The following is a 19,120-nucleotide window of genomic DNA, read 5'->3' on the forward strand; positions in this document are numbered from 1 at the left end:
ACCTTTACACCGCTGAGACTAAACACCAGCTCATGGATACCTCCTCCTACTGCCCCCTTGACCATGACCCCCTCCCACCACTAAACCATCATCTCCCAGACCGTCCATAACCTCATCACCTCGGGGGATCTCCCATCCACCGCCTCCAACCTCATAGTCCCACAACCCGGCACCGCCCGTTTCTACCTCCTGCCCAAAATCCACAAACCTGACTGCCCCGGCCGACCCATTGTCTCAGCCTGCTCCTGCCCCACCATACTCATCTCTGCACACCTCGATATGGTCCTGTCCCCCTTAGTCCAAGAACTCCCCACCTACGTTCGGGACACCATCCACGCCCTTCACCTCCTCCATGATTTTTGCTTCCCCGGTCCCCAACGCCTTATCTTCACCATGGTCATCCAGTCCCTCAATTCCCCATCACAAAGGACTCAAAGCCCTCCGCTTCTTCCTTTCCCACCGTACCAATCAGTACCCTGCCACTGACACCCTCCTTCAACTGACTGAACTGGTCCTCACCCTGAACAACTTCTCTTTCCAATCCTCCCACTTCCTCCAAACCAAAGGAGTAGCCATGGGCACCCGCATGGGCCCCAGCTATGCCTGCCTCTTCTTAGGATATGTGGAACAGTCCATCTTCCGCAGCTACACTGGCACCACCCCCCACCTTTTCCTCCGCTACATCGATGACTGTATCGGCGCTGCCTCGTGCTCCCACGACGAGATTGAACAGTTCATCCACTTTACTAACACCTTCCACCCCGACCTCAAATTCACCTGGACTGTCTCAGACTCTTCCCTCCCCTTCCTAGACCTTTCCATTTCTATCTCGGGCGACCGAATCAACATGGACATTTACTATAAACCGACCGACTCCCACAGCTACCTAGACTACACCTCCTCCCATCCTGCCCCCTGTAAAAACGCCATCCCATATTCCCAATTCCTTCGTCTCCACCGCATCTGCTCCCAGGAGGACCAGTTCCAATACCATACAACCCAGATGGCCTCCTTCTTCAAAGACCGCAATTTCCCCCCAGACGTGATCGACGATGCCCTCCACCGCATCTCCTCCACTTCCCGCCCCTACAATCGCCACCAGGACAGAACCCCACTGGTCCTCACCTACCACCCCACCAACCTCCAGATACATCGTATCATCCGTCGTCATTTCTGCCACCTCCAAACGGACCCCACCACCAAGGATATATTTCCCTCCCCTCCCCTATCAGCGTTCCGAAAAAACCACTCCCTCCGTGACTCCCTCATCAGGTCCACACCCCCCACCAACCCAAACTCCATTCCCGGCACCTTCCCCTGCAACCGCAAGAAATGCAAAACTTGCGCCCACACCTCCCCCCTCACTTCCCTCCAAGGCCCCAAGGATTACTTCCATATCCGCCACAAATTCACCTGCACTTCCACACATATCATTTATTGCATCCTCTGCACCCGATGTGGCCTCCTCTATATTGGGGAGACAGGCCGCCTACTTGCGGAACGTTTCAGAGAACACCTCTGGGACACCCGGACCAACCAACCCAACCACCCCGTGGCTCAACACTTTAACTCCCCCTCCCACTCCACCAAGGACATGCAGGTCCTTGGACTCCTCCATCGCCAGACCATAGCAACACGACGGCTGGAGGAAGAGCGCCTCATCTTCCGCCTAGGAACCCTCCAACCACAAGGGATGAACTCAGATTTCTCCAGTTTCCTCAATTCTCCTCCCCCCACCTTGTCTCAGTCAAATCCCTCGAACTCAGCACCACCTTCCTAACCTGCAATCTTCTTCCTGACCTCTCCGCCCTCACCCCCACTCCGGCCTATCACCCTCACCTTGACCTCCTTCCACCTATCACATTTCCAGCGCCCCTCCCCCAAGTCCTTCCTCCCTACCTTTTATCTTAGCCTGCTGGATACACTTTCCTCATTCCTGAAGAAGGGCTCATGCCTGAAACGTCGATTCTCCTGTTCCTTGGATGCTGCCTGACCTGCTGTGCTTTTCCAGCAACACATTTTCAGCTCTGATCTCCAGCATCTGCAGTCCTCACTTTCTCCTTTTGTAACTGGAAGCCCAAGTCCAGTGATGTTCGGTGCTGGGGCCCTTGCTCTATGTTGTATACATTAATGACTTGACATGAATGTAGGAAGTATGATTAGCGAGTTTGCAAATGACAGAAAACTGTGTGGTGTGGTAGTGAAGAGGAAAGCCTTAGACTACAAATTCTATGTCAAGGTTCCTTCATGGCTTTGTTTCAGACTTATGTTTCCCATTAACCCATCCAATTTATTTACCAACTATGCGTGTAACCAAGCCTTTTCAGCATTGTTTTTGAAACTATTCCTTTTTAAAACTACTCATTTCTATTCATTTCACTGTCTAAGTCATTCCTCTCTGCCTTGACTTTAACTGCTTCTCTGTCTATAAAACATCAATTTGATTCTACTCTTCAAGTCTATAGCAATGATTTTACAACTGCTTTATCAGCAGAACAAAGCAGGCAAGCAGTTACAAGGAATATCTCTATTTGGCTGTACTCTAATCTACAGTGTTAATACTGCTAGGTATGACCATAGATGAGGTAAAAACAATGACTGCAGATGCTGGAAACCAGATTCTGGATCAGTGGTGCTGGAAGAGCACAGCAATTCAGGCAGCATCCGACGAGTAGCAAAATCGACGTTTCGGGCAAAAGCCCTTCATCAGGAATGACGATAGATGAGGCTTCTGCTCAACTCTGGAGGGGTGTCACCACCACATACAAATCAATGATGTAACATTTTAATTAGCTCTTGACTGGAATTCCTGCTGGGCTTTTGCCTCACAGTATCAGCCTGTGTTAGGAGTTAAAATCATCTCTTATACCTCCCTTGATAGCTTGCTTTCTGCTTGGATGGCATCCTCATCTAAATTTCCCCTCACTATTATGAACTGGTCCTGGTTGGTTTTATTTTCCCAGAACGCTGACCCATTTCCTAGTTGACATGTTTTGTTACTTTTCTAATTCACAATTTTACGTCATTGGGAAATGGTTCGGGTCCGTCTTAGAACTGGGTTCAAAAAACTAGAATGTGCTCCACAGGTATTAGAATTGCAGCCATGTATGGGTATTCCTGTCTTCAGTTTCCTCACTTTCCCCATTCTAATGCTTGGCTGGGGTCGTAATCCTTCACTTCTGTCTGAGGAATTGATGGCTATTACTAATGGGGTTGGGGTAAAGTGCCACTGCCTATCTTCCTCTTTATCCTTCTTGGAAGTGAGGTGAGGCAAAAAGATTGAGTGTCAATGGGGGAACATTTGGGGGACAGCAAACTTTGTATTGTAAGATTAAGGATGATGATGGTTGGTGAGGACATCAGGCAATCAGAGTAAGAATTATTAACTGATGAAGATCCAACTTCAAGGAAACAAGAACAGAGCTGTTCTGGATAAGCAGGAATAAAACTTTGGCAGGAAAAACTGCAGCTGAATAATGGGCTGCCTTCAAAAACAAATGGTCCAGGCACAGTCAAAATATATTCCTTTAAAAGGAACACAGAAAATATGGTAAAGAAAAAAATGTATGCTTATGATAGGTATCAGGTAGAAAATATAATTGAGAATCTACAGAAATACAGAAGGTTCAGAGAAGAGATGTAAAAGCAAAGACAAAAATCTAATATGGATTATGATAAAAGACTGGTGACTAAGATAAAGAGAATCCCAAAGTGCTCTGTAGGTAAACAAATAGTAAAAAGGTGGTAAAATGAGGAGTAGGGTAATTAGGGGCCAAAGAAGGAATTTACATTTGGTGGCATGGGATATGAAAGAAATACTTGATGAATATTTTGCATCTGTCTTTCCCTCGGAGATGAATGCTACTCTGGCCATGGTAACAGAGGAGGGAACTCTGTTAACGTTTGAGAGAAGATTTGTAGCTCGGGTGCTCATTGCTGTGGTTATGTTCGCCGAGCTGAGAATTTGTGTGGCAGACGTTTCGTCCCCTGTCTAGGTGACATCCTCAGTGCTTGGGAGCCTCCTGTGAAGCGCTACTCTGGCCATGGTAACTCTGTCACTAGAACGGTCCAAAACGGATCAGGAGGAAGTGTTGGTAGACACAAGGATTTTGAAACTAACAAGTCACCAGGACCGGATATGATGTATCCAAGGATATTGAAGGAAGTGAGAGGGAAGTTGCAAAGTCATAGTCTTCTCTTGACTTTGGGTTAGTGCCAGAAGACTGAAACATTGCAAATATTACAAAAAGGTCTGTAAGGATAATCCCAGCATTTACAATCTAGTCAGATTAACTTCAGTGGTAGAGAAGTCTCTAGAAAAAGCTATTTGAGATAGATGGGTTGTTTACAAACCAATTAAGCAATCATACTTATCGAAAAACCAAAAGAACTGAGGATGCTGTAAATCAGAAACGAAAACAGAAGGTACTAGAAAAGCTCAGCAGGTCAGGCAGCATCTATGAAGAGAAATCAAAGTTAACATTTCGGGTCCGGTGACCCTTCCTCAGAATCATATTTAACTAACTTCCTGAAGCTTTCTGAACAGTTAAAATACATTGTTGATGAGGGTAACAATAGACTTTCAAAAAGTATTCAATACAGAACAGACTTCTGAAAAAATTAAAAGGCACAGTAACAACATATTGGCTGAGTGATAGGAAAAGGCAACAAAATACAATCAGTATTTTTGGCCTGGAAGAAGGTTTGTCATGGAGTTCTCTGGGGATGACATTAAGACTCTTGCTTTTCCTGGTATACATTAATGAGCTAAATTGTGATGTACAGGACACAATTTCAAATTTATTCCCTGAATCAAAATTCAGCAGCACTGTAAACTGTGTGGAGGACAATGAGAATCCAAAAGGACACAGACAAGTTGGTAGAGTGAGCAGTTAGATGGCAGATAACGTTCAATGTGGCGAAGTGTAAGGTGATGCGTTTTGATAGGAAGAACTTAGACAGACAATACAAAATAAGGGGTACAATTCTTGAGGAGATGCAGCAGCAGCAGACAGACCCAGGTGCACATGTGCACAGATCACTGAAGATGGAGAGAACAGTTAATTACACATCATACCCTGGATTTTACTAATAGAGGCAAAGAGTACAGGAACAAAGAGATGACGCTAAGTTTATACAAGACACTTATTAGACTTCAGCTGGAGTATAATGTATGCTGAGCACAATGATATGTGGAAAAAGCATGAGAATGGCACTGAAACATAATGCTCATAAGACCATAAAACATAGGAGCAGAATTAGATCATTCAGCCTATCCGGTCTGCTCTGCAGTTTGATCATGACTGATATGTTCTCAACCCTTTTCTCCTGACTTCTCCCAATAACCCTTGTTCCCTTACTAATCAAAAACCTGTCGATCTCTGTCTTAAATACGTTCAAAGACATGGCCTCCACAGCTTTCTTTGGCGATGACTTCCACGGAATAACCATCCTTGGCTGAAGAAATTAAATTTGGAAGGCCATTGCAGACACAATGCACCAAATAACCTCGTTCTACATTGTAACACTTTTGTATATCTGTGATACTGGACCTAAGGACCTGTTTCGTTAACAGCATTGGAGGATAAATCACTAGTGAATCTCAACAAGAGGAGGCACTTTACAACAAACTATAGTTCTTTGCAAGTTAGCAATGGGTACAGGTTATAGTGGTTAGTTCGACATAATTCTTAAGATTATCAGAAGCCACAGATGATGCATTTAATCCCATTAGATTCTTGAACTCGATTTATAGTCTCCATCATCAACCCTTTCAAACACTTTACCTGATATAGCCCTGAGATGATTAACCGTGAAGTCCTGCTTCTAAATATCACTTCTAATCTCTTAAATTAATTTTCAGGGCTTCAAACTTTCATTTGCTGTCAAAGTGGACTGTAACATCCAGTTGCTCTCCCTTCTTTTGCAAAATGTGTTGAGGTTTACTCCCTTTGTCAAGCGGCTGTGGTAAAGATCTTTTCTTCTGATTTTAAAAGTATTTCTTATTGAGAACTGTATTGGGTAAAGTTCTGTTTTGAAAACCAATTATGTTAAATGCCCTTTTAAAAGCAAGATACTTGATATTCATTTTAAGTGCTGTTTACACTGCTTTTTTTCGTTAAGCATTGGGGTGGATGGGCCGGGCTTGGGTGGGGAGCAGATCTAGTTACACGAGCTGGAGCGAAGTGATGTGGACGAATGGAAATTCAGCCAGCAACAAGTACCTGTTTGGTCGAGGAAGTGATGATGAACCACTATTGATGACAAAGGCTTTCTGCCTGCCAACAATAATAATGATTTGCTCCCAGGTAGCTGAACAACTTGTGGCTGTGAATCTTTGCTGAAAAGCCGTTGGACCTCTGAGAAGGAAGAAGCTGTCCTTCTTTCTGCAGTAAAAACACTTCAATCCTTAAGAAAATCAGTTTATTTCCCCTTATCAGCAGTAAGCTGTGGCACTTAACTGATAAGACAGAACCAGCCGCTCTGTGCCTTCTGAAAACAAGTGAAAATACTCAAGAAGAGAGATCGAATAGCAGCAAGGTTTGACAAGTCAAAATGATCATCTCAGCAAACAGGGACCATTGAACCACCTTCCCAGTCTTTCCCTCCACCCACAGCACCATTCCTTTGTCTTGCTGTATGTGTATATAGGGGGAATTTTATAAGGGTTCAGAGATCTTGAGTTCAATGAAGCTTCCACAGACTTGCTTTTATCTCAGTTGATTAGAAAGCATGATATTATTAAAATAATTGGTATTCTTCTATTCTCTTTCAAGATACTATTCCTGCAAATTTGCCAGATTGTTAGGAAATGTTAATATAGTATTATGCATTACTGTACCATCAAAATTTCTCTATGTGGTCATCAATAGAATATAGTTGTTAATTGTATGGTCAATGATGGTACTGTGGTACACACAATATATGGCACAAACCTATCCAGATAATGCTGGGAGTTTGAATATTCACTGTTTCTAAATTTGGTTCATTCCAGTCTCACCATCAGTGCATACGCATGCTACTTCTTTTACCCAAAGCCATGCATTTGCAATAGCTCCTTGAAAATAAATATTTTATCTGGCGCTTGAGCCACATTACTTTAATAGTGACTACCAGGATCCTCAACAATAACTAGCTCCTAATCGAGGCTTTTATAGTTTCAAATCAGTTTATAAGCTTTTAGATGGATTCTTTGTGAGACTGGGGTGTGATACATCTTGCAATCTGGTCTCACAGTGATTGTATTCAGGACAGTGCAAGCCAGAGCGATACAGAAATAAATGATAATGGCAGAAAATTACATCCCTACTGAGAGACAGGAATAGAGAAGTAAAAGAGAGTGCATTTCAATCTCCTGCAGACCTAATTAATCCTTTTCATAATGCCATTAAAATTTACATCCAAATGAAGGATGTGTCTGCTGATGCAGTCACATTGCCAACATTCACATCTGTTCTATCTTGTGCTGAACTTTTTTATAGTAATAGATACAAAATGCAAAAATAACTTGCAATGAAATCTTATGTAGCACAGAAATAAATTGGTAGTCTGAAAGAATATTCAAATACAGATTGAATTCAAAAGAAAATAAGAATGTACTAAAAATATGTAAAATTATACAACACAGGTTTGACAGCAGCTTAAAGCAAATTAGCTTGTGTTTTAAATTAACTAAAAGATTACTACATGTACATATTATACATAAAGTGTTGTAAAAGCACAAAATCCAAAAGGCAGATTCAGACCTTGCTGTTCTACCCAGGCCAGTTTACTCCTGGTTACATGTTCAATACAGGACGTTGTGGCAAATTTCTAAAGTTGGCTCCAATATATTGAAGTGATGTAGGGGCACTTCTTTCATTTACATCGATTCACCTGAGAAGGCAACGGTACAGGTCACTACCTTCCTCGGGTGAATTATATCAGCACTAAGCAAATTCTTCCCTTATATTTATCATTGTTAAAGAGGCTCTAGTCATCCACTGGAGATTTTATAGAGTCCCTACAGAATGGATACAGGCCATTCAGCCCAAAGAGTCCATACTGACCCTCCAAACAGCATCCCAGCCAGACCCATCCTCCTAACCCATCCCTGTAACCTTGCATTTCGCATGGCTATAGCACTTAACCTACACTTTCCCAAACACTATGGGTGAATTAGCATGACCAATCCACTTCACTTGCACACCTTTGGACTGTGGATGGAAACCGGAGCACCTGATGGAAACTCAGGCAGATACGGGGCGAACATGCAAACTCCACATGGACAGTCACCCAAGGGTGGAATCAAACCAATCTGTGTAAAAACGTTGCCCCTCATGTCCTTTTTAAATCTTTTCTCTTCTCACCCTAAAAATGTGCCTGCAAGTTTTGAACTTCCCCACCCTAGGGAAAAGAGCCTTGTCATTCACTGTATCTATGCCCTTCATGATTTTATTAACCTCAATAAGGTCACCCCTCAACCTCCTACATGCTAGTGAAAACTATCCCAATCTTTCCAGTCTATTCTTATATTTCAAACCCTCCATTCTCAGGAACATCCTGGTAAACCTTTTCTGAATCCTCTAAAGTTTATAGCAGGGTGACCAGAACAGCATACAGTACTCGAATAGAGGCCTCACCAACATCCTGCACAACCACAACATGACATCACAATTCCTATACTCAAAAGAACATTGAAGACAAGCATGCTAAACGCCTTCTAAACCACCCTGTCTAGCTGTGACACAAATTTCAAAAATTATGTGCCTATGTCCCAGGTCTCTCTGTTCTACAGCACTATCCAGGGCTCTCCAATTAATTGTACCAAAGGTCCTGGTACTGTATATCAACCTGCCTTTGGGAAGAGGATCCAGCCAGTTTCAAAACAGTTTCTACCCTACTGTTGTTAGGATACTGAATGGACTCACAAACTCTTAGCATTTGCCTGTACCTGTGTTTTTGTTTTTGCTGCTGTTTACCTGTTATTTACTTATCTATGCTATTTAACTCTGTGATCTGCCTGTATTGCTTGCAAGATAAAGCTTTTCACTGTGCCTCGTTACACATGACAATAAATTCAATTCAATTCAATTCAGAAGAAGAAATTATTCAACCCAGAACAAGAAACTTCCAGCACATTCAACTGGTTTGTTTTCATAGATTTAACCAGGTCGTTCATATTGCTAAGAAAGAAAGATTTGAATTTATGCAGCATGTTTCATGACATCAAATGCTTTACAGTCATTGCACTGCTTTTTGAAGTAGGGTCCCTGTTATAATACAGGAAGTGAAGAAACCAATTTATGCACAGAATGTTGCCATCTACAACAATGCGATAATCAGATACTTTGTTTTCAATTAAATTGAACGATGATAAATATTAAGCAAAACACTAAGGATCTACCCGCTGCTCTTCGTGTGAATATCTCTTACCAGTTCCTGGGACAGCAGTTCAGGCAGAATCTGTGCAAACAGAATTGATGTTTCATCTGAATCAGAAACATCAACTCTGTTTCTGTCTATGGATACTGCGTGATCTGCTGAGATTTTCCAGGACTTTCTTTTAAGATTCCCTACAGTGTGGAAACAGGTCCTTCGACCCAACAAGTCCACACCGACCCTCCGAAGGAGTAATCCACCCAGACCCATTTCCCTACATTTACTTCTGACTAATGCACCTAACACTACGGGCAATTTAGTCTGGCCAATTCACCTAACCTGCACATCTTTTGGAATGTGGGAGAAAACCAGAGCACCCAGGAGGAAACCCACGCAGACACAGGGAGAATGTGCAAACTCCACACAGACAGTCGCATGAGGTAGGAGTTGAAACTGGGTCCCTGGCGCTGTGAGGCAGCAGTGCTAACCACTGAGCCACCGTGCCACACGACTTCTCATTTTTATTTCACATTTCCATTATTTTTTTTCTTCGGGCAGAAAGAGACTTGGTTTAATTTTAACAAAGATAAGGGGAGACAATGACTTAATGGTACTATTCCTAAATTGTTAACCCAAATTCTATTCCCACAGCAATGATGTTGACTCTCAACTGCTCTGAGTAATTTGGGAAGGGTAATAAATGCTGACCTAGACAGTGATACCCACATCCTGAATTAATTTTAAAAAGAATGTTTACTTTAAAATTGAAATTGTTGCAGGGTATGCAAATACATAATGTACAAGTAAAATGCATTCATTGAGTGACTTAAGTACAAATATTTTGTGCTTGAGTGCATTCAATATATGAATTTGCATTCGTTGTTGGAAGTGCACATATCAATTTGACAACATTTAAGTGATTAAATTTATATTCACTATCTACTAATTAATAAGTGTTGGAAAATTTGTGAAAAATATAGCCAGCTTGTTCTTATCGTATACTGAAAAGGTGTTGCTGGAAAAGCGCAGCAGGTCAGGCAGCATCCAAGGAACAGGAGAATTGACGTTTCGGGCATAAGCCCTTCTTCAGGAATGAGGAAAGTGTGTCCAGCAGGCTAAGATAAAAGGTAGGGAGGAGGGACTTGGGGGAGGGGCATTGGAAATGCGATAGGTGGAGGGAGGTCAAGGTGAGGGTGATAGGCCGGAGTAGGGTGGGGGCGGAGAGGTCAGGAAGAAGATTGCAGGTTAGGAAGGCGGTGCTGAGTTTGAGGGATTTGACTGAGACAAGGTGGGGGTGAAGGGAAATGAGGAAACTGGAGAAATCTGAGTTCATCCCTTGTGGTTGGAGGGTTCCCAGGCAGAAGATGAGGCACTCTTCCTCCAACCGTCGTGTTGCCATGGTCTGGCGATGGAGGAGTCCAAGGACCTGCATGTCCTTGGTGGAGTGAGAGGGGGAGTTAAAGTGTTGGGCTACAGGGTGGTTGGGTTGGTTGGTCCGGGTGTCCCAGAAGTGTTCTCTGAAACGTTCCGCCTGTCTCCCCAATATAGAGGAGGCCACATCGGATGCAGCGGATGCAATAGATGATGTGTGTGGAGGTGCAGGTGAATTTGTGGCGGATATGGAAGTGTCCCTTGGGGCCTTGGAGGGAAGTGAGGGGGGAGGTGTGGGCGCAAGTTTAGCATTTCTTGCGGTTGTAGGGGAAGGTGCCGGGAGTGGAGGTTGGGTTGGTGGGGGGTGTGGACCTGACGAGGGAGTCACGGAGGGAGTGGTCTTTTCGGAACGCTGATTAGGGGAGGGGAGGGAAATATATCCCTGGTAGTGGGGTCCGTTTGGAGGTGGCGGAAATGACGGCGGATGATACGTTGTACATGGAGGTTGGTGGGGTGGTAGGTGAGGACCAGTGGGGTTCTGTCCTGGTAGCGGTTGGAGGGGCGGGGCTCAAGGGCGGAGGAGGGGGAAGTGGAAGAGATGCGGTGGAGGGCATCGTCGACTACATCTGGCGGGAAATTGCGGTCCTTGAAGAAGGAGGCCATCTGGGTTGTACGGTTTTGGTACTGGTCCTCCTGGGAGCAGATGCGGTGGAGACGAAGGAATTGGGAATATGGGATGGCATTTTTACAGGGGGCAGGGTGGGAGGAGGTGTAGTCTAGATAGCTGTGGGAGTCGGTCGGTTTCTCGTAAATGTCCGTGTCGATTCGGTCACCCGAGATAGAAATGGAAAGGTCTAGGAAGGGGAGGGAGGAGTCTGAGACGGTCCAGGTGAATTTGAGGTCAGGGTGGAAGGTGTTGGTAAAGTGGATGAACTGTTCAACCTCCTCGTGGGAAGCGCCTCATCTTCTGCCTGGGAACCCTCCAACCACAAGGGATGAACTCGGATTTCTCTAGTTTCCTCATTTCCCCTCCCCCCACCTTGACTCAGTCAAATCCCTCGAACTCAGCACCGCCTTCCTAACCTGCAATCTTCTTCCTGACCTCTCCTACTCCGGCCTATCACCCTCACCTTGACCTCCCTCCACCTATCGCATTTCCAACGCCCCTCCCCCAAGTCCCTCCTCCCTACCTTTTATCTTAGCCTGCTGGACACATTTTCCTCATTCCTGAAGAAGGGCTTCTGTCGATTCTCCTGTTCCTTGGATGCTGCCTGACCTGCTGCGCTTTTCCAGCAACACATTTTCAGCTCTGATCTCCAGCATCTGCAGACCTCACTTTCTCCTTATCGTATACTGTCTTGATGATTCTGTTTAACCCCTTCTTAACTTGAAAGTTCTCCATGTAGATTTTGGAGTCTGTTAGTTCAAAGACTAAATAGCTGGTTTGTGATGCTGAATGATGCCAACTTCGAGGGTTCAATTCCTGTACCACCTGAGGTCACGATGAAGGCCTGCCTTCTCAACCTCATCCCTCGCCCGAGGTGTGGTGACCCTCAGCTTAAACTCACCACTAGTCATCTGACTCTCTCTTTCTAATGAGACAGCAGCCTACGGTCCTCTGGGATATGGTGACTTTCATGTTTTCTGATGTGAAACACTGATATCATTTATGTTCAACCAACCAACCATTTTGACTTTGAGGAAAAAACATATCTGTGCAGTAGGGTGTGATGAAATAATTAAGTCATTATTTATAAAATTTATAATATTATAAACCTATTGCACAAAAGAAATCTTTCCTCACTTAAATAACTATAAGAACCAATTATACAATCTTTCCTCATCTAAGTAACTATAAGCACCAATTATACAATCTGTTATCGCAGTACAAACTCATAAATCTGACAGTGCAGTTAAATATTGAGCACAAAATAATAAGGAATAACATCTATATTTTTCCAGCATCCTAAAACTGTGAACAAAGTCTTATTTAATAAATAATATCTGATCTGTTTTGCACCAACACATGACTCTGAATAGATAATTAATACTTTAGTTGAAAACCAAAAAAAATTTTAAAAATTAAAATCTGTAATCAAGAAATATGATCAACTGGGATTCAATCATTCATATACCCTTGCGTAAGTGGGTAGCATTTAGGAAAATTAAACAGAAAACACATATATAATTAGAATGCACAAATGAAACAGTTATGCAGGACTACCTTGAAGATGAAGCATGTAATGTTTTAAATTATTGGTTTGCGATTGGGAAGGAATCCAACATATATACTTTATTTGCAAAAATTTCTTCAGAGAACGTGGTTTCACATCTATGCTATTTTTAACCATTACTCTCATGAGGTCTATAGTCATATGCCAGGACCTAGTAATCTGGGTGCAGCTAGAAAGATTTTATACCCATTCAACCCGCCCAACAGCTTGTTATTTGCACTATTCCAATTATACAAAAACCTGCAACATATTTGTAACTGAGAAGCTTTTTGTTAGGATTATTTTTATTTGATCTAAATTAATCATAACCAACACTTAATGAAAAAAATCTTGCATCCAAATAATGCATAAAGTTGGCAACATTTTAAGACTGAGCATTTTATTTGTCTCTTGAACAAGAACATACTCCACTTGCTGAGGCATAATGCTACTTCCCTGTTTCTGAAGACAAACAGCTCGCAAAAAAAGGATCACTATTCAAAGTGACCATACACCAGCCTGAGCTAACAGCTGTACAAAAAAATTGGCATCACTCTGTTATAGGATAGCACTTCACATTGTCCATTATCAAAAATAAGGGTGCATTATTCATTGATGCAGAAAAATAAGAATACATCAAAAACATTTCATCTATTGGAATACCAAGATCTTTAATTATCAACTTCTACAAGTGCTATATTAGTTTCCATTAGTGGGAATATTCATCTTCTGCAAAAAATATCAACCCTCTGACAACCAAATTAAATATATGCTAACAAAATCAGGCCAAGTATGACTTAACATTGTATGAGATAGACTATGAATATCAAAAGTCTAGATTAGAGTGGTGCTGGAAAAACACAGCAGGTCAGGCAGCATCCGAGGAGCAGGAAAATTGACGTTTCGGACAAAACCCTTCATCCTCATTCCTGATGAAGGGCTTTTGCCCGAAACGTCGATTTTCCTGCTCCTCAGATGCTGCCTGACCTGCTGTGCTTTTCCAGCACCGCTCTAATCTAGACTCGGATCTCCAGCACCTGCAGTCCTCACTTTCACCTATGAATATCAAAAGTCATTTTTGCATGAAATCCATATCAATTTTTGTGGTTATGGCTCACAATTGAAAGTGGTAATCATGTCTTCTATATCTTCCTATGTAAAAACTTTACATACAGCTGATGCAGATACTTATCATTGTTTGTTTAAAGTTTGGTTCTAAATTGGTAAGTACAATTGATTCTGACTAACATACAAACGTGAAAATACTAAATAAAAGGTTTTACTCTGCACTGGTGACTCCCTTAGCATTAAAGTCTGTCTTGCTAAAACCAAAGACTGGATAAGTAGCCTCTCATCAACAACTATCTCTTCATTTATCTATATTATCCTGTTCATTATTGCATTAACAACACTATAGCCAAGGTCCCAGCTCACAATGGGGAAAAAGTACATAATTAAACAGAAACCCATGTATTACAAATAGCATTACTTAATAACTTTGTTGTCATGAATTAGTCTTATTCTTATAGAGTCCTATGATTTCTTTTTCTGGGTAAGATAGAATTATCCTGTCTCTATGAATAATTTCTCCCATTCTTTTACAAACAAGAAGAGGTTCAGAATTATGCAATGAATCCCAGCATGATAAAAGATGTGAAGGATCTGGATTTTCTGCTTTAGTTCCAATAAGGTAGCTCTGCCAGTCCTGGTCATGTTGTTACTAACAGTGGGATTTTCATCAAGGAGAGAAGGAAGACTGGATTCATCCACTGAATAATTCCAATTATTTTCATACTTTTCTTGGCAGCCAATAACATATTGCTGTTTGCTAAAACTGACATAGGTCTAGGTTTCCTGTATTATGCAGGTAAGGGTGCATACATGGCAAAATATTTAACAAATGGGAGGCAAGACAATAAAAAACAATGTTTGAAACGTCAATGATTCACAAATAAAGTAATTAGCTTCCAATATCATGTACAAATAATCTCTCTGTGTGAATCTGTATTCTGTGTGAAAATACAAAGCTTTTTTATAGATTTGAAAGGTTGGTCAATGAAAAGCAAATATAATTTAATGTAAACAAAGCTAATTAATGTGGCTATGGTATGGATGTAAGCAATATGAAGATAAAATAAAATGTTTTAATCTATGGAATCAAAGGAATTGGGGAGGAATCAGTAAGATAATTAATTAACATCAATTGCTCAGTGGACAAAAACAATAAGAAAAATTAACTGGATCGAGGCACTTATAATAAAATGATGTAGCACAAATCTGAGAGTTGACAATGAGTGTACCGTGATGTGGTATCGTCACAGCATCGGCAGAACTCCAGTATTATAGCGGGGATAGTCATACATCACAGGAAACACAACAGTTGCAAGCCTCCTGATAACTAACCTGCAGCATATGAACTACAGTGAACAACTGAAGAGTGTGTAATTATGTATCATGCAGAAAGGAAAGCTCAGGTGACGTATTATTCTAGTAGTCAAGGCACTCACCAGAGCAGATAAACTGAACCCTGGTAATATATTCAGGGATGTTACAATCTCTAGAACCAGGGGTCACAGGCTCAAATATTGCAAAGGGGAGAAGACAGGAAGTTTTGATCTACTTTCCACAAAAGACAGTGAGTATGCTGAATGGACTGCCCAGGGATGCAGTAAAAGACCATGTGAAAAAATGTACAGTGGATAGATACTTGAAGTAGTAACTGTTTGGTCCAGTCAAGTGGATTGCAGAATGGTTTCCAATGTTGTACTTGCTTCTGTGATCAATTAGTTTTACCTTTCTCTGTGATAGGTTAATCTTTTAAATAAACAAGACTTTTGTTTCTATTTACACTGTGCCACAAATCTGTTTGCACAATAGATGAGAAAACTCTGCACTTTCTACTTGCCTTGAGATCTGCCCGCAGCAGTTTCTTAAGTGCTTCTTAATGTGCATTCACTCTCACTTACTATACCATACAGTCAAAAATGACTTGATTCAGCCTCAGATAATATTCACAGTAACCACAGCTTGCATTTGATTATTGCCTTTAATGTAGGAAAACATCCCAAGGCATTTTCGACACAAGGATATTTACACTACTACAATATAAATGACACTGATAGAAATTCAAATATGCAAATTAGGGCTGCAAGAATAAAAACAATGGAAAAATGCAAGGTTTATAAGTTGTTACAATGTACAGTACCACAGATAACCAACAATCTCAAATATGTTATTGCATTCCACTCTCCCAGTAGACCAGCACGCATTCCTAATATATAATCAAACTTAACCACATTCCAAAAAATAAAATAAAATATGCATTGCTACACAAACATCAATCCGCCTATACAATTAATAGAATCACTGGAGTATTCTGTAATCCTATTCTCCATTAATTAGATTTCAAAGTACACTTTACAATCAGGTATCCAAATTTACAGGTTCAAGTAAGTTTTTATTACCAGTAAGAAATATGGTTATTCTACTCTACATCTTGTTAAATCCTGTTATATGTAGCTTACTCTTATCTCCCCGTGAATAGCTTCACATCTTAGCTGGGTGAGTACTGCTCAAGCCCTAATACCTGTCATTCAGGAGAGACTGGCGGGAAATTGTTGTCACCGCGCTTTAGCAACGTATTCATTACTCATCAGGTCTATTAACTCTTTCATTACACATCACACTTCGTGCCTTATTTTGTTCATTCGACAGAAGGGAAAGGAATCATTTACTTCGCTTTTCGAGGCACTGTCCGGGCGCACTGGAAAATGCTTCACATGCAATGAATTACTTCACAAGTGCAGTTGCTGCTGCAGCCTCATGTGACAACTATTTTAAAACAACGCAACGAAACGCGATGAAATGAGCCGTCATTCTGCTTCTGGATAGTGGTGGTTCAGTTGTAAGAAATGCTAGCCAGCTTTATACCAGAAAAAACTTGCTGCTCCCCTTCAAAAACAGTGCAGGAAAATCCCTAATGTCCATCGAACCAGCCTGGCTTCAGTGCAATGCCTCATCCAAAGGACAGCACTCCCGGCGGAATGCAGCGGAGTGCTAGCTCGGCTAAAGTATTGGTTTGAAGCCACAGCCATCTGAGTTCGTGGCAAAAAGTACTACCAAGCTGATGCAAAAGAACAGAGAAATAAACGTGATTGCTAGAAAAATCCAGAACCAGATCTCACAATCCATCACTAACCTTGCATCTGATGCGTTTTTGACTATTTTAATGTTTTTTTTTCGCGAGCATATTTATTTTAAGAACTTTCTACTTGTTTCGGACTCATTCTGTTGTCCTTTGTAAACAAAGGAGCAAGAAGACGTAAACCCCGCTAATTTGGGACTAATTTTTTTAAATTACTTATTCAGACTCGTCTGAAAATACACTGTCGGCAGACTGCCCTCATCTGCAGCGACGCACGTATCGGGCAAGAAGCTCTCGGCAAGTTTGCAATCAATTTGATGTGCATCCCATTCTGTGTTGCTTCGCTTTCATTTCTATCAATCCAAACCGCACAAAGTAAAAAGGGTCGCTTATAGTCATCAACCAAATCCACCCTTTAGGCTGAATGCAACACAAAACAGAAACACCGATTTAGCACAGATTACTTGTCCTATTTCATTAAGTCGTTAAAAAAAAGGGAAGCATACCTTTCGAAAATGTACAGCTAAAACCAACGAAGAGGGTCACAGAACCCAAATTTCAAGCTTCCACCTAAAAAAAAGAGTAGGGAGTAAATGTTTCATTTCATGCAGGCACAGACAGTTCCACCACAGTCATTGCTTTTCTCCTGCCTCCTCTTCATTCGGAGCACCAGTACAGAACAGAGCTCTTACTTTCAGCTTCACTCACAGCCATAAACAACCTTCAGTGAACACAAGTGCTGTTGTTTTTGTTCAATGCACATGTGCCTGATGCAGGCTTCCACCCACTTGAATGACACACATACAGCGTTCACAGGAGTGAGTGGAGCTGGGATAAGCAGGAGCCAACCTTGTGAAGGATGTCAGCGTTTATGCAAATAAGAAGCACCACGGCTCCTTCATGCAATGTCTCCTGGGGTATTTGTTCTGAGGGGAATTACAGCTTGTTGGACCGGTACTAACATGTTAAAATATACAAATTAGCCCAAAGTGTGTTGAGAATTATGCGCCGTTCAGTGACTAACAGTGATTTAATGTTGCACAGATTATACGTAAATGTGAAACATTTTTGCGTAAATCAACAGGAATAAATTAGCATTTATGTACTATCTTTAATTTAAAAAACTCATAGATAGTTCACGGAGGGATGACGGAAATACAGGTAAAATAGTATTGTATAAAACAGTTCGTACTTGAAAGGGTTAAATGACATCACGGAATAAGCTCCCATCAGGACACAAAGGTTTGTTACAGGGCGGGGTTAACCGGTTTTCCAAGAGTCGTAGAGAGGTTGGAGTTTTATGATTGTCACCAACGCTGTTTCAGACGTCTTAGTGATTGTAATGTGAATCTATACCTGCATTGAGCTTGATGTCTCGCAAGTACCACCATGTATTGTCAATTGAGTATAGCTAACTATTCAGTAATATATAATAAACCTATTTAATGTTTATCGCTATTGGGCGGAAGACATCCTTCCCCATATGGTATCAGTCACTTAAATTAGATACCATCAAGAAGGATTGATGGTGGTGAATCTACCCAGGATCATCCAGATGGTTCCAATGTGGGGAAGTGATAGACTAGCAATATTGTCACTGAGACCCAGGTCATGTTCTAGGGATTGTGGTTTTAATCCTGCCACAGCAGATGGAGGAATTTGAATTCAATAAAACAAAAGTGGAATTAAGGGGTTAGTGGTGACCATGATTGTCAGAAAAACCCATCTGGTTCACTGATGTCCTTTACAGAAGAAAACTGCTATCCTTACCTGGTCTGACCCACAGCAATGTGGTTGACTCTTAACTGCCCTCTGGCCAATAAAGTCTGGCCTGCAACACCCCCATCCCATGAACAGAAACTTTAACAACCCACATTTACAGAATTGTAGTAACCATGGACATGACGGCCTTATAAAATATGCTAGTAGCAGTAATATCGTGAAAACTGTTTAGCTTGACAAAACAACATGCTGGATTACTGGTGCTGGAAGAGCACAGCAGGTCAGGCAGCATCCAAGGAGCAGTAAAATC

At 41.8% G+C, this 19,120-nt stretch overlaps 1 protein-coding gene across 1 annotated transcript in view; it reads right to left on the reverse strand.

The window, feature by feature from the left end:
• The window catches only part of rasgef1ba (RasGEF domain family, member 1Ba), an 80,319-nt gene extending 62,436 nt beyond the window's left edge, over positions 1-17,883 (reverse strand). Inside the window, exon 1 of the mRNA XM_043696166.2 lies at positions 17,595-17,883. The gene's annotated coding sequence lies outside the window, so the exon portion shown is untranslated. The remainder of the gene's footprint in view (positions 1-17,594) is intronic.
• Positions 17,884-19,120: the final 1,237 nt, after the last annotated feature.

The sequence above is a fragment of the Chiloscyllium plagiosum genome, unplaced genomic scaffold (assembly GCF_037043375.1).
Source record: "Chiloscyllium plagiosum isolate Xiang-an unplaced genomic scaffold, Cpla_swu_hap1 HiC_scaffold_1, whole genome shotgun sequence".
Classification (NCBI taxonomy): Eukaryota; Metazoa; Chordata; class Chondrichthyes; order Orectolobiformes; family Hemiscylliidae; genus Chiloscyllium; species Chiloscyllium plagiosum.